Source organism: Cryptomeria japonica, chromosome 3 (assembly GCF_030272615.1).
Source record: "Cryptomeria japonica chromosome 3, Sugi_1.0, whole genome shotgun sequence".
NCBI lineage: Eukaryota > Viridiplantae > Streptophyta > Pinopsida > Cupressales > Cupressaceae > Cryptomeria > Cryptomeria japonica.
In genome coordinates, this window is record NC_081407.1 from 736,519,905 (window position 1) to 736,537,926 (window position 18,022).

Consider the following 18,022-nt stretch of genomic DNA (forward strand, 5'->3'; position numbering starts at 1 on the left):
ATTATGTTTTGATGATTGAGATAGATCTATTTCATAATTTGGTATCATCATATGTGAAATATTGATTTGAGTAATGATTAGAATGAGCTAAATGATGTTAATTGGATTAGTTGATTAAAAGTAATGAATCATATTTTATGTTATTTTGATTTGATGAGTTATCATGTTACTAATGATGTTATAATGTTGACCCCTTTTGGGGAATATTTATATGCTTAATGTTGTAGAGGAATAATGTTGATGATGTTATTTATGTAGTTAATTAGATGAAATTATTATTATGGAGTTTAATTGATAATCTTATGTGAAAGGGATGATAAAATCTCCTTCAACAATTTGGGTTAATTTGATTATTATATATGTGTGAGCAAGTACACATGACATGTGAATGTTTCAACGACTACAACTACAAGGCATCGACTCCACCTGGCTCCACAAGTCTGAGTGTGCCCGCATCCCCAATGGTTAATAGGAGATAGCACGACGGTTAATTAGAGATAGCACACTAGCCAAATACCCTAAGCTAAAACCCATACCCCTTGATTGGGGCAATTTCCTTCATATAACTATTTTAATTATTTTATGATTTTGAGCCCTAATTATCGTAGTTGGTAGCTTTCAGAAATCTAGTCATCATGTTGAGTCAGCATGTAATGATTGTTTGCCAATAATCAATCAATTTAGATTTGTCATCATCTTATTGCATGTATAGCAATTCAATAATTAAATGTGGAATATGTCTTATATGCATTTGATTGAATGAGATTTGAGTGATTTATCATTGGGGTTTTTTGGGGAGTTTATTTGATAATTGGATTTTAAATTGGTTTTTTATTGTTATAATATTCCTCATTCAAAAAGTAATTTTATATCTTGTAGTTGAGTCATTTTTCTAAACACTTAGTGTATTTTCATTCTCTTCTCTCTCAAAACCTCTCCATGAAAAAATGGTGTTTTTGAGCTTGGAAGACTTTAGAAGAGAAACTTTGTGGGTGTGGAGTTGAATGAATTGAATTGGTGGAGTCTTGTTGTTGTCCAATTCTTGTGTGCATTGGTGGAGTGTGGAAATTACAATTTGTGATTGAGAGATTCTTCAACCTTGAGGTAGGATCTCTTCATTTCTTCATTTTCTCTTCAATTTTATTTTCCTTGAATGTTTATGATGCATTATGAGATGATTTGAGGTCATGTTGTGTTAGTAATTTGAACCCCCGTGTGTTTGATCATTGATTTGAATGAGTGATTGGTTTTATGATGTAGTAATGGGGTTTTCATGGGATAATGCTGCCAAATTCTCATTAGATCTTTTCATTTGCATTGAAATTATGTTTTTGGTATGTCATAGGGAAATTCTCAAATGGGTTTGTCCCTGATTTGCCTTCCTATCTTTGTAGTCATTGAACTTATTGCCCTAGGTAGCTTCTTGAACCAAAATCATGCAACTACTTCCATATTTATACATCTTCTTATAGAATCATGCAACTGGAGATAGGATCATTCAACTACTTCCATATTTACACATCTTCTTATAGAATCATGCAACTGGAGATAGGATCATGCAATTGATGAAGAAATCATGCATTTCTTGAAGAAATTACACATTTTCCATTAGGATTACACATTTGCTCCTGTGTGGCAACGCATTGATTCAAAGAAAATTTTGCTTGTTGATGTTGATTTGATTCGATATGATGCCCCAGACGTTGATTGTCGGATGACGATACGAGGATGCCCCCTTAGGAGATGAATTGGAAAAAAATCAATTTTTTAGGATTTTTCACAATTTTTTAATTTTTTTAATTTTTTTTAACTTTTAATGATTTTTTTGAATTTTTAGAGATTTTTAAATTTTTTGGATTTCATCTCTCAATAAAGATTTATGAAAATTTTCCCCAACCAACACAATTGATTAAATTGATTTATAAAAATAAATGGGAAAACACCTCCCACTAAATGCCCTTTTTAACCCCTTTAAAAGTAAAAAAGTGAGTCATTTTACCATTCACTTGCCTTTTTCACACTTCGAGGTTGAAAATTTTGGGCTCTGGAGAGAAAAATGGCGACCCCTCATCATGACCACAAATTCGAGCAGGTTCGGTGGCATGTGCGTCCTCCGGCCTATGATCCTCCGATACGTACCCCAAAAACCCTACTTTGTATGATTTTTTAAATTTTTAATGACTTTTAAATCAATTTTTAGATGATTTTCGACTATTTTCTTGCATTTCGGCGTTTAGGATAATTTGTTTAGCGTTCCAACTAGGATTTTTAGCATTTAGGTTTTTGTCTTATGGTTTTGAGTTTTAGGTATGACATTTGGCATTTCAGTCGATGAAATAGCGCTTTCTATTGTGATTTTTGATTTGGCATTTTTAGTATAGATTCTAGATTTTTGCTATCGATTAACATTTTTGGTCTGAATGATAGCGTTTTTGGTCTGATTTTTAGCATTTAGCTTTTGAAAATATTGATTTAGCATTACTGGTAGGTAACCTAGCGCTATTGATCTAAATTTTAGCGCTATAGTCAATTTAGCACTTAGGGTTGATACTTCAACGTTATAGGTTCTTGTCTTAGCTCAACAATTGATTCGACGTTTAGGGCTAATGACATAGTGCTTTAGGCCTATATATGAGCGTTTTGATGAAATAGCACTATAGTGCTTAGGGTTAGTGCAAGAATAGCACAATTTAGCACTTCAGTTGTTTTGGGTTTTTGACACTAAAACATTAGCTTTTTGGTATGTAGTTTGGCATTTTAGTTGAGTTTTGGCATTTTGATGAGCCAAATTGGCGTTGGATATCGGATTTATTGAAATTCTCCTATTTGATTATGTTTTTGATCAGTTTTTAATTATCTTGATTTGAGTGCCTGATAGGGTAGGATAGATGACAACCTCATGATAAATGAGTCGATGATAAATGCTCCACGAGATTTGATAGAAATCTCTCATGAGCAAGATAGATTGATAAAATGATAGATAGAAAGATAGATAGATAGATAGATAGATAGATAGATAGATAGATAGATAGATAGATAGATAGATAGATAGATAGATAGATAGATAGATAGATAGATAGATAGATAGATAGATAGATAGAGAAATTGAATATTGATACTGTGATGAGAAATTGAATATTGATACTGTGATGATTTTATTATAAGAGCCCATAGGTGTTCTCCAGTCTCGAGAGAGATTCCCAAAGACATGGAGTCTAATACCATGTTTGACACAGGCGGAGCTTGATTTGATTGATCAATGTGGCCTATCATCTCTGATTGGCATGCCATGGTATACTATTAACTGAGGTTTGTTGACCGCGCTAGTCGAGAGATGGCACAATGAGTATAACACTTTCCACTTACCAACTGGCGAGATGACAATGATGCTAGAGGACGTGTACAGGATACTATGAATGTGTGTCATTGGTGATATCGCCTTCTATGAATTATATAAGCAGGGTGGTACAGACGCACTGAGGAGGGTCTTGCATGATGATCAAATATGTGGATATGATATCCCTTGATAGGAGATGCTTGATCTTGCATACGTGCCACTTCCTTCAGTCTTGGTAGGTTTCGTCGGAGGCTTCCTTTTTCCTAACCATGGGTCAAAGGGATTAACAGTTGGATGTGGTCGCTTTCTCAAGTAATTGATCACACAAGGTGCGAGATTCTCTTGGGACTCTTGCATGTTAGTGCACTTGTACCATGATTTGCACAGAGTAGTATACCTCAGAGGCACGAGTCTATCACTCAGGGTGACACTTCTACAGATATGGGCTTGGGAGCACCTGGCCATCACACACCCACTAGCAGATAGGGACCATCTAGCGAGGAGACCCTATGTTTATGGATATACACGTGCAATTGTCCAGCGGAATCTAGGAAAACTGGAGTACCAGAGATGAGTGCTTGATGATCTCGATACAATTATTTGGTGGCCATATAGAGATTGTGAGCCATGGGTTGAGGATGCACTCGAGATGTCTTTTGTTTTCACCTCCTAATACCTCATTGGTTCCACACCATAGATCATTGAGTGATTCATCATTACACAGTTGTTGTGACAGTATGGCAGAGTATAGGGGCCACCACAGGGTATTGCTATCTCTGCACAATGAAGGCAAGATGTGGTCGCTTGAGGGTCAACCATCTCAATGGATGCAGCCTATGCTGAGTATCAAGGGCTCGAGGGACATGATTGGGACTACTTAGCCAGTGTGATTGATCTGAGGACTATTATTGAGTATGCATAGTATTTCTTGACACAGTCATTCCTGTGATTATCTACTATTGATGAGCCAGTGCCAAGATTTGATGATGGGGAGGATAGACCTCCCCGTCAGGCTGCTAGATGAAGGAGAGGTGGGATGAGGGAGGTATTGGTGGCAGGGAGATGGGGGAGATGGGGGAGATGGGGGAGATGGTGGGGATGGTGGGGATGATGGAGATGGTGGTGATGGAGGAGATGGGGGAGATGAGCTTGGCAGTTTGACGGCACGTGCAACATTAGGAGCTAGTAGCTCCAAGATGGTTAGGGAGTTCCCTATTGATTGGGCATCTCAGATAGTCAGGAGGATACAGTCAGGTGCAGCAACAGGTACCTCATGATCAAGCACCACCTCAGCATGAGCCACCACAATAGGTATCTCAGGATCAAACCTAGCACCAAGCACCTCAAGGGCCCAGACATATACAGATCAAAGTGCCCTCCCATCAGCAAGAGGCATAGCTTAGAGGGCTAGAGAGGATAGTGTAGGGACTACAGGGTGAGGTCAGATAGTTACAGGCTCAGTTAGCACAGGCATAGGGTCAGGTTCCTCAGTTGTAGGGTTAGGTGACAGATGCAGGGGCAGATTGCCACTCTCACAACTGAGAGGGATGCAGCCATAGAGGGGCATAGGCAGGCAGAGGCATACGCGGAGAGGATACAAAGGGTGGTCGAGGGTGCTACGACATCATATATGCTTCAAGAGGTACGTCATTCTACTTGAGAGATGGAGTATTACCATTAGTTGTACTATACCAGCATTCCTACTACTCAGCGAGCCCCTAGCTATGTTGAGGTTTCACTGCCAGATCTAGACGTAGTCAGACATAGACTGAGAGCTAAGGAGTCACAGGGCCACTTCGGAGAGATCCCCCAACTAGGGATCCAGGCACAAGGCCATCGGGTGGTGGTGCTAGGCCTACAACATCTGGAGAGAGTTTTGCTCACCATCCTAGTTGACCTATTGATGTGAGACCTTGATTTTGTATACACTTCGTGATGAGACATTGATGATTCCCAAGATTCTTTTTTTTTTGATGTATCTCCGATATTTTTGTGATATCATCGTACATTGGTCCTTGATTCTTTTTTATTATACATGAGATGCAACCTACCTGATTGCCCTATATGTGTCATGATGGAGATGGATGGAGTTTTTACACTATGGATGCATTTTCTATCTATATGTTCTACATGGTATTATGGATGTATGCACTTATTTACATGGTTATGCAGTTATTTTTTATATGATGCATTGTGGTTTATATGATGGGATGTATGCAGTTCCTTTATATGTTTTATGATATGCATTATATATGATGGATATATTGATGTCAAGTTATGCTTATGTACATGATTATGCAATGAATTTTTATGTACTATGATGATGCACTTCCATGATATTGCAATGGTTCCTAATATGTGATGTATATGAAGTAACCATGAGAAGGACCTATATGATTATGCTTGGTGAATGATGCAATGATTATATATGAGCATGCTTATATGAATGATGCAATGATTCTAGATGCAATGAATATGCTATGATGCTATATACTATATTTTAATGTTTATGATGGATGCAAATGGTTCCTAGTGGATGAATATGCAGTGATTCTATATGCGATGATGTATGAATGATTTTATTTACTATGTTATGCACATGTGATGAAATGATGATTTGATGCGCTATATGTTGATATGAAATGTTTATGCTTAGTGATTTTATGTATTTTGTAATACATATACGATGAAATGAGATGCTATCTATATAATATTGTGGGATGCAAAATTCATCTTCTATTAACAAAGTAATCAATTAGAAACAAGGGAAATCATGAATCCCTATCCTAATCAGAATTTAACAAACAATACAATGAATAATGCAATTAAGAAATAGGAATTATAAATCATCAAATCAAATCAAAAACTCCCTATTTCGTGACTGCGTAGAACTTCCATTGCTCTTCTCCTCTTCGTGGTATGATGGCTCTCAAATATTGCGCTGGTAACCTGCAAGTGACACAAAGATTCAAAGTTCGTGATTGTTGAAAATGGAGATTGGATGCTCAATTTATAGAAAATTGGAGAAGATTGATTGAAAGGTGGAACAGATTGATCAAGAGGTGTGAACTCAAGTGAGCTCAAATGAAAATTGATAGTTGAACTACTGATTGTAGGAGTGAAACAAAATAGATTGAATAGATTAATTGAGTCAACTGATTGAGAAAAAGCTAACTGAAGGAAGAAAAAGAATGATTGGAGGAAATAAAGAGGATGACACATAGAGCTTAATTTAGAAAAAGCTAACTGAAAGATGGAAATAGAGATTGGAGAGATAAATGATTTAATTAATTAATTAATTTAGCATGTGCTTGCATTTAGATTTAGATTATTAATTTAATCTTTGCATGAGATATTATTCAAATAATTGAATTTATTAATTCAATTTAGTATTTGAATATATTTAGAAGTTGACTTTGATTTTCAATTGGATTTTTGAAATCATGCACATGTATTTGAATTTGGAAGAAATTAGAAGAAATAATTAGCTAATTAAATAATTTAAAGAAACTATTTAATTATTTAGAAATGGAATTTAATTAAATAATAAAGATTATTTAAATTAAAGGATTAAATCACAATTAATTAAATAATAAATATTTAATTAATATTTAGAAGAGGGTTGAATGATTAGATGATTAGAGATAGAAATTGAATAATTAGCAATTTATTTAAATAATAAAGATTATTTAAATTGGGGAATTAATCATAATTAATTAAATAATAAATATTTAATTAATATTTAGAAAATGATTTAAATGATTAAATGATGAAAGAATAAGAAATAGAATAATTAGTAAGATGATGAGGAAATATGAAATTAGAAGAATAAGATTAATTAAATTAATTAAATAATAAAGATTATTTAATCAATTAGAGGAATAATTAGTACATGATCAATGAGACATTTTTAGGTGTCTACATTTGCCCCTCTTTGAGACAAAGTCGGAACGACATTGTTTCAAAGAAAACAAAAAAATTTGCCCCAGTATACGCCTTGGTATTGTTGTATAGTGTAAATATGCCCCCTCGAGAGATTGTTTGTGCATTAAGACATGAATGATCGCTCGAAAAAAGAAGAATGTTAGATGAAAGAATAGTTAGAATGGTTAGTTGATTAGAGATAGAGATAGGTGATATGAAGATGATATTGAGATAAAATATGAGAGAATAGATTGATGAAAGAAATAGAATAATGAATTAGAAGAAATTGAAGATGATTGATATAAGATGATAGATTAAAAATGATTTAGAAAGAGATGATGAGAAAAGAATCAGCAAACTAGCAAAAGCAAATGAGATGAAATTGAAATTGAAATTGAATGAATCGCAGACCTGTGTCATTTATTTTATTGCGCAATATATATTCATCACTGAGCCTTATTATTAAACAGTGGAGCTTAGCACATCATGTTATAAGGAACCAAGATATAAAGATATCTCATTGTAGAAACAAACATGTAGTAGACAAGGAGCAAACAAAGAAAAAGATAACGCCCATCATAGCTCCTCTAGTCACTTGTAGACATCCTTGAGTAGCATAGGAACAATATCTGGTGCCAAATGATAAAAGATAAAGACTGACTCGGACAAAATTCAATAGCTATACTGACCTTGTGCCTTCATTCTCAGTTGCTTGATGTGATGGTTGATAATGTCTGATCTCGGAAAGTTGTGGACCCTGTTTAAGACTGACCTGTCTGATTTCGAGTGTATCCTCTTCTGTTTAAGACAAGATAGTGATCACTTTGATATGGATATGATACGATTGATAAGACAGTTTGATCAATTGATTGCAGATGTTTGATTGGATAGTCGTATCCTTTGTTAACTTCGTGCGAAGTGTTTGCTGGATATCTGCTAGGGTATTTGTTTCTTACAAGACATTTTTATTGCAAGTTTTTCTGATTGATTGATTTTCGATTTTTAGTTCTTTTCCAAGAGCTTTTCCGATGTTTTTGGATTATGTGGATCAATATTTGAATGTTTTTGGTTAGATGATTTTTTTAGGATCGTATTTGAATGTTTTTGATTGATTTTTTGTTTTTTTTTGTTTTTTTTTGGATTTTGAGTTTTTCATTGTTTTTGGATTTTTTTGAAGGACGTTATATGATTTTTAGGATTTTTTCAAGACTTTATCTTCTTTTTTTTGGATTTTTTCAGGACTTTATCTGATTTTTTTGGATTATTTCAGGACTTTATCTGATTTTTAGGATTTTTTCAATTATGCCCCTAGTGTGCAGACCTGTATGACATGATGATCTGCAGAATGTATGTGGAGAAATGAATTTTTGACATGACCTATGTGAATGCAATATGCATGATGAAGATGTATTTCTTATTCGAACAAGGTTGACTGTGTTTGTTTTTGCATTTGTAATACACCAATTGAAACGGAGGTGCAAAACATTCCATAGATAAGCGGTCAAACGATCTCTAAGGCCCTTCAGAACATTCATCTCAACACACTTAGTGACTAGGGTTTACAAATGGAGACGCGGAAAACTTCCCCATTAGTTCTTGAAACTTTGATCTTCTTTTGCCCATGTGTGTGCAAATGCGTTAATTCTCGCTCTTGTGTTCACTAAAGATCCTTAGCATCCTATATGACTAGCTACATGATTTTTCTAATTTCAAAAGTGTAGCATTTTGCCAAGATCAAGGGCACAATGAAAAGCATAAAAGAGACAATAGAATGACAAGAACAAACTGTATTCTCATCAATATGCAAATGATCAACTGGATTAACCAATACAATGAATATAGGCTTGCTTATATAGGCAAGGCCATATGGATGTATGAGCACACAAATATGACATGTGGCTCAATGAGAAACAAGGGTAGGTAAGAAATACTAAGGGTAGGTAGGAGAAATAATATAATATTCCACAAGAGGTGGATGAGCCACCGAATGTGGAGTGTAAAGCAAAATAAGACCACAAAAGGTGGAATTTCTCCTACAAGCTCTATCCCTATGTGCACACTTCCCTAAGTGTCTCAAATCCAAACTACGAAGAGATGCATTATCCTAAGTTAACTTAAGTGTGTGTAATAATATCCAAAATGAATATTTATTTACACCAACACCCCCCCTTAAGTGCAACTTAGGGGAATGAAGACTCAAGTCAACAATGCAAGATGGGTCTCGGCTACTAGGCCATGATAGGTACCCATGTACAATATGCAAATGCAAGCAAAACTATGCAATGCAATCTCTCACAAACGGAGAAAGGGAGAAAACCCAATGGGAAAAAAACTCCCCCCCAAAAGAGAGATGAATGTACAAAAGACTCTCAAAGAAGAAGGACAAAACCTCAAAGAGGAAAAATTCCCCCCCACAAGAGAGGAAGGAGAAGTTAGCTGACCCCCCCTAATGACACATCCCGCACCCCCAAGAGAGCTCGCAACTATTGGAACTTACTCTCGGTGAAAGGTTTGGTGAATATGTCAGCAACCTGCTCTGCTGTAGGACAATATTGCAAATCAAAGACCTGCTCTTGGATGAGCTCTCGAATATAGTGCATATGAATCTCGATGTGTTTGGTCCGCTGGTGCTAGACCGGGTTCTTCGAGATTGCAATAGCACTCTGATTGTCGCAATGTAGAACTGTCGGTCGTGGAGTGGTGAATCCAAACTCTGTGAGAGTCTGCTGGAGCCAAATGGTCTCAGTTGCTGCATTAATAGCGCCTCAATACTCAGCCTCAGTCGAAGAGAGAGAAATAGCATGTTGCTTCTTGCTCTGCCAACAAATGGGGCCCAAACCAAGGTGAAAACTATAACCAGAAGTAGACTTACGATCAACTAGATCGCCAGCCCAATCGGAGTCTATGTAACCAACCAAGCGAAGTCATGTTCCTGCTGCATAGTGAATCCCATAGTGATGTGTACCCTGGATGTAATGAAGGATGCATTTGGCAGCTTTCCAATGAAGCTCATGTGGTTCCTGCATGAAGTGGGAAACCATGCCAACTGCAAATGAAATATTAGGGCGTGTATGAGTCAAGTAGATGAGACTACCCACAAGCTGACAATACAAAGTGGCATCAACTGGTGGAGAAGAACAATGAGCCTCAAGCTTGACTCTTGAAAGAAAGGGAGTCGAGGCAGGCTTACAATCAGCCATATGAAAGCGTGCAAGTAGATCAAGAGCATACTTGGGCTGCGATAGTGTAATCCCGGAAGGTGACTGTTAAATCTCTATCCCGAGAAAGTAGTGCAAAAGACCCAAGTCAGTCATAGCAAATCTGTCATGCAAAGCAGATTTGACTGTGCCAATGATGGATGAAGTACTCCCTGTAATGATCAAGTCATCAACATAGAGCACAAGTATCAAGTGAGAGTCATCCCGTCGCAAAATGTAGACATTCGGATCGGAATGACACCTGGTGAACCCTGCGGAGAGAAGAAAGGAATCCATCTTGGCGTATCAAGCCTTGGGGGCCTGCTTAAGGCCATAGAGAGATTTCCTTAGTCTGCAAACCAAGGAAGTATCTTGGATGAAACCCTATGGCTGCTCCATATAAATCTCCTCATCAAGATCACCATGAAGAAAAGCACTCTTCACATCCATCTGATGTACAGCCCAACCATGAGCTGTAGCAATAGCAAGTGTCAAACGAATGGATTTCATCTTGGCTACGGGTGCAAAGGTCTCAGTATAGTCAACACCTGCAACCTGAGAAAAACCTTTCACAACAAGCTGAGCCTTATACTTATCCACACTACCATCCGCTGCAAACTTGGTCCGATAGATCCACTTACATCAAACCATCTTTCTCCCCTTAGGGAGATGAACTAGATCCCATGTGTTGTTCCTCATCAAGGAACTATACTCTTCCTCCATAGCTTGGTCCCATTCAGGAACCCCTGATGCTTCCCTAAATGTCTGTGGATCAGAAGCGGTAGCAATAAATGCATGTGGAAGATCCTGATGTTGTGATTGAGTTCTCCGTGTATCTGAAGGATCCCCAACAAGAGAACCCGCGGACTCAAGTGTCTGTCGAGCCCAACGAGGTCTAGGTGGAGGTGGAGAATGAGGTAGAGGAGGTAGAGAGGCTAAGCTAGGAGAGCTTTCCTCAAAGTGAACACTCCTCTTAATGAATACCTCATGTGTCTCTGGATCCATCAATCTGTATGCCTTAACACCCTCAGGATATCCAACAAATATGCAAGGTCGACTCTGTGGTTCCAATGCCTTGCGTTTCTGCAGAGGTATGCGAGCCCATGCTGGACACCCAAAGACTCTGAAATGTCTCACAATCGGTTTCCTACCAGCCCAAGCTTCAAAAGGAGTAATACCTTGCAAAGCTTTGTGAGGAACCCGATTCTGGATGTGTGTGGCACAACTGATAGCCTCTACCCAAAAGGCGGGATCAAGAGAACGTGCATGTATCATACAAATAGCCATTTCTTTGAGAGTTCTATTCTTGCGTTCTGCAACCCCGTTCTGCTATGGAGTGTATGCTACAGAATGCTGAAGATCAATCCCCTCAAATGTACAAAAATCCTCAAGTCTCTTGTTCACATATTCCCTTCCATTATCTGTGCGAAGAATCTTGACCACTTTCCCTAATTGCTTCTCCACATGAGTCTTGAAGTCCTGAAATCTATCAAATACTTCACTCTTATGAATGAGAAAGTAGACCCAAGTGAAGCGGGAGTAGTCATCAATGAAGGTAAGAACATAGTGGGCCTTACTAAATGAAGGTGCTGGAAATGGACCTGCTACATCACTGTGAACAAGTTGAAGAACTTCCAAAGCTCTCCAAGTTTTCCCTTTATCAAACTTCTCTTCGGGATGCTTGCCCATGGAACAACCTGAACATACACCCTCTGAAAAACTGATTCGAGGTAGACCTATGACGATGTCTTTAGTGCTTAGCTGTTGAAGATAGCGGTAGTTGAGGTGACCAAACCACTCATGCCATAGCTTACTTTCTGAATTTGAATGAGTAAGCAAGGCCCTAGAAGGTGAACTTGGCACAAAGTGGGAGAATGAATAAAGCCTTGAGTTGTCATTGACTTGTCCCACTACTACCAAGGCATCATCATCAAGTTCCTTTACCACAACTGAATCTGGTGTAAACTCAACCTTTTTCCCATTCCCATAGTGAGTGATTTGATAGATGGAGAGAAGGTTGGTAGACAAGTTAGGAACATAGAGAACATTCTCAAATGTTCCATCATCCATGTCAACTGAACCTTTCCCTTCAACCTCTACTTGTGTGTCATCACCTATGTAAATGTGAGGTACCTTAGATGGCTCCAATGAAGAAAACTGCTCCTTTATAGAACCCATGTGATATGAGGCACCTGAGTCAAGTATCCATTGCTGTGAAGAACCTGTTGTAGCCACAAATGCTTGCCCTTTTCCCTTAGACTGTGAGGAAGAGGAAGGAGATGAATCCTTCTTTGTGTAGGCGGATGGCAAGTTGATGTTGTTTTTCTTGAGAAGATTGGTTAACTCATCAACTTGCTTTGCGTGGCATCAATGCTCATCATGACCATACTTCTTGCAATATGCACAAGTTGGTTTATCCTTCTTAGGTGGTGTCCCCTTCTTGGAAGAGGATGAAAAATCGCCTTGTGATGGAGAGGATGATTGTCCTTTTTCCTGGTGTGGCTTAGACTTAGATTGCTTCTTCTTGTTGTTGGAATCTTTGCCTTGACTTCCTTGATTCCCTTGATTTGCCACCAAAGCCTTGGACTTTGAAGACTTGAGAAACCCCATGTTCAACAACTTAGATTGTTCCAATATTAACATTTCTATGAAAGCATCAAATGAAGGCATAACATAAGAACTCCCCACTGTCAAACGATGAGTTTGGAAGCTAGACACAAATGCTGCATATTTTGGTGCAAGCTTATCCAACAAGTTGAATATCAATTGAGCATCATTTTTGTCAATTCCACAATCCTTAAGCTTTGCTCTTAGCTCATTTGCTTTGGTGACATAATCTTGGATTGTATCAAAACTCTTGGGATCTAAGTTGGTGAGCTCATTGTCAATCTGATAGCCTCTGATTTCATCAACTTGTCCATATAATTTCTGAAACATATCCCAAGCTTCTTTGATTGTTTTACACTTCTCAATGTGAAAATTGAGGTCATCTAATACATACTTGCGTAAGGTTCCAAGAGCCATGCAATTCTTTGTGAGCCATTCTAATTGAGCAATTGGATCAACCTTAGGATCAGGTGGTGTTGTAATTGTTCCATCTATGTAGTGTGTGAGACCCTTTTCCATTAATTTACTCCATACTTTAATTTTCCATGATGCATAATTATGTGGAGTTAAAGGTGGAAATTTATTAGGACTCATTGCAACAAAAATGGAAAGAGCACAAAGAGAGGCACAATCACACAAGACACCCCCCCAAATTCACTCAATCAAAGAACCCCCCCCCAAATGTGATGATTTGGCACTTTATAAGTAGTGCGTATACAATGGGCCACTTGCAAAAAATGGCAAAGTGGACTTCTGATTACAATTTTACAACTGCCTCAATAAGGCCAAAAGAGACTCAAACTGATAATGCAAGAGATCTAACTAAGATCCAAGCAATTTACAAGTATCTAATAGGCCAAATAAGACCAATATCTAAAAGTATAATTTCCACTCAAAATCTCTGAAATCTGATCATAGATTATGAAATTAGATAAAAAAAATAAGCACTTTCAAAAAAAACGGCACCTGAAAAGGAGGTCGTATGAGCTCAAACGAGGCCTTTGAAGTTGCAGAATTGAGGATTAGACAGGTACAGCTGAGAGAATCCAAAAATTCTGAAAAACCTATGCACTAAAATCATAAAATAACCACACCACTGCAAAGATCACAAAATTTTAGCCCATTTCAAAAAAAATTGCACCAAAAAAGGAGCAAAAATGAGCAAGATATGACCTTTCAAAGTTGGACAGCAAAACTGAAAAAGCCCAATGGAGAGGGGTCAAAAAAATTTCAAAAAATTCTGATGTGGCGCTGATGTCAACAATTCACTATGTTAAATTTGATGGTCGTATGACCATCGTGAAAACTTCACCTCCCTGCTGATTGTGCGTCCGTACTGTACGGACTGCTGACTGGGCAGATGACTATGCAGGTCGTACGGATGACGTGGCAATCTACGTACGGAGATCTACGCGGCGCGGGTGATGTGGCGTACGAATGTCCCTATGTGAGCCGCGTGGCGGGGTCCTGGTAGGCGACTGGGTGTCTGCGTGGCGGCCAGAGGTGTCTGGGCGATCGCCGGAGGTCTCTGCCGACGGAGTCTGTGTCCCGGCCGGCGGGAGGGGGCTGCAGTCGCCGGAGAAGAGGTAGCGGTCGGCATGGAGGGCGAAGACCGGTGGCACAGAGCTCGGCGGTGTGCAGGTAAAGCGGCCGGTGGGAGGGAACCGAGGCGGCCGGCAGGGAAGCGAGGCGGTCGGCGCGTACACAACGCGGCGGCGTGGACAAGTACGCTCCGACAGCAGGTACGCCTGCGATACCTGCAACACACATACAGCAGGGGGGGGTCTGCAGACCCCCAAAAAACACTTTTTCTTTTTTTTTTTTTTTTTTTGATTTTTTGATCGCTTTTTTTTTTATTTTTCGATTTATTTTTTTTGAAAAATAAATTTTTTAAAAAAAAAATTTCGAAATCCGTACGATAATAGCCAAAATGGGGAAAAAAATTTATCACCAAAATAGGTCGACTTTATAGTCGAAATTTATGGAAACGGCCTCCCGGATTCAACGGTGATGTCCAAATCGCTGTATGACGCCCCCAAAAAATGAAGATCCCCAAATCCGAAAATAGAAGCCTTCCACGATGTCTCCAAAAACCGATCAATGAAGCCCCAATAGCTCTGATACCATGTAGGATTTTGCCAAGATCAAGGGCACAATGAAAAGCATAAAAGAGACAATAGAATGACAAGAACAAACTGTATTCTCATCAATATGCAAATGATCAACTGGATTAACCAATACAATGAATATAGGCCTGCTTATATAGGCAAGGCCATATGGATGTATGAGCACACAAATATGACATGTGGCTCAATGAGAAACAAGGGTAGGTAAGAAATACTAAGGGTAGGTAGGAGAAATAATATAATATCCCACAAGAGGTGGATGACCCACCGAATGTGGAGTGTAACAGCAAAATAAGACCACAAAAGGTGGAATTTCTCCTACAAGCTCTATCCCTATGTGCACACTTCCCTAAGTGTCTCAAATCCAAACTACGAAGAGATGCATTATCCTAAGTTAACTTAAGTAAGTGTAATAATATCCAAAATGAATATTTATTTACACCAACAAAAAGCATCCCGAATAGAGCCTCGCTGCCAGCAAGCCTTGAGAGCTCTGACGAGGTTATAGACTGTAATTTCTCAAATATTTCTCCATTGCCAGGAGGCGTCCATAGCCCTGATGGAGTTACTTGCATGTTCCCATAGTCAAGCCTTTTTATCGCACTTTGTATACATGATATTTCAGTTATATATCATTGCTCTTTTTGCCTTTAGATGGATATTTGGCTTTTTTTTCTTTTTATTTTCTTGCCTTGACTTGTAAGTAATGAAACCTACTTGGGTATGATAATTACAGCGGTGCTCAAGTAGAATTTTAGATTTTTCACTAGTCATATGATCAACTAGGTGTCTAGAATGAATTAGAGATCTTCTTAATGTGTGAGATATAACAATTGATAGATTGTGGGTTAACAAGTCTCAAATAGTGAAATCACTACCCAACCATAAGTAAAGCGTCGTCACAGGGTAATGTTGAGAACGAATGACCTTAGAACCTCAAAGACTTCATATCTGAATATCTAAGAAAGGAAATTACCCTTGTTTTCCTTAGATGCAAATGAATGATAAACTCAAACAGTTGCCTTGTTTTATTGATGCTTCTATATGAAAATGTGGAAAGTTTAAGAATGTGATGCATCTAAAAAAGAAACTACATGTAATGTTGTGTTTTAAATGATATGATATGCAATGCGGAAAATAAAACCTAAACTACATAGCCCTTAGGTATAATATCGCTTAAGGTGCATGTTGTTCATAGGGTCAGAGATTGGATCTCCCTCCATGGTAGCCAAATTATAGGCTCCATTGCCTATGACCCTTGTTATAATGAAAGGACCTAGCCAGTTAGGCTCGAATTTCCCTGGCCTTTCTCGTTCCGCTAGGTTCCTTTGATTCTCTTTAAGTACTAGATCTCCCACTTGAAAAGTTTGTGGGCGGACCCGTTTATTATAATTTTGTCTCAGTCTGTTTTGATATCCTTGTAGATGGTTAAATGATGTTTGTCTTTTTTCATCACGGGTTTCGAGTTCTTGTAACCTTGATACCCTGTAGTCTTCTTCTAATATGATGTTCTTTAAGGAGACTCTTAGAGATGATATTTCTATTTCAATGGGGAGTATCACTTCTGTCCCATAGACCAAGGAATATGGTATTGCTCTTGTAGGTGTGCGTACTCCTATTCTGTAGGCCCAAAGAGCAGGATTTAACTAGAGATGCCAATCACGTCCTGTGTCAGTGACTACTTTCTTAAGAATTTTCAATATTGTTTTATTTGTAACCTCTTCTTGCCCATTACTTTTTGGATAGTATGGCGTGGCAAATCTCTGTTATATGTGGAATTTGTCACACAACTCTTTCACTTCCTTGTTTTTAAATGGATGCATGTTATCTGTAACAAAGCACATTGGAATTTTGTATCTACATATAATGTATTTGAGCATGAATTTTGCTATTTTCTTTCCAGTGGTGTATGTTAAAGGAATCACCTCAACCCACTTAGTAAAGTATTGAGTGGCTGTCAAGATAAACTTGTGCTCATTAGAAGAAGTAGGGTTGATTTTACCCACTAGATCTAATCCCCATTGTGAAAATGGCCACGGTGATGTGATGGGTTGAAGATCTTGTGTTGGTGCATGAATAAGGTCTCCATGCATTTGGCATTGTTTACACTTTTGTACATACTTGTAAGCATCTTTTTCCATTATTGGCCAGTAATACCCTGTTCTCAGCAATTTCTTTGACAATGGCGGACCACTTTGGTGAGCCCCACAGATTTCATCATGGACTTCTTTTAAAGCAAGGTGTGCTTCATTCTCATCCAGACATCGGAGAAGAGTTCCATCGAAACCCTTTCTATACAAAGTATCAGCTATAATGGTGTATCTAGATGTCTAATGAATAAAAGTCTTCTTTTGATTTCTGGACAGATCCGGTGACATGTATTGGGTGTGTAAATATGTATATATTTCATTGTACCAAGGTGATTTTGGACCCACAATTACACATACATAGTCTGATAGGGGAGTCTCATATGTAGGTAGCATTAACTGTTCTATGATAAACTCAAACTGAGTTTCGTTAGCAGGCATAATTAGAAGAGATCCTATGGTTGCCATTGCATCTACTGCCTTGTTTTGTATTCTTGGGATTTGTTCGAAGGTAATTTTGCTGAAGTGCTCCTTGTAATCTTAGACCAACTTCTTATAAGGCATGAGTTTGTCATCCTTCGTGTTGTAATCATCATTGACCTGGTTTACAATCAACTGCGAATCACCATAGACCTGTAACTCTTGTATTTTCCATTGTACAGTTGTACGAAGCCCTATGAGGAGAGCTTCATATTCAGCCATATTGTTGGTGCATGGGAAATTGATCCTAAAGGAATTGGGTAT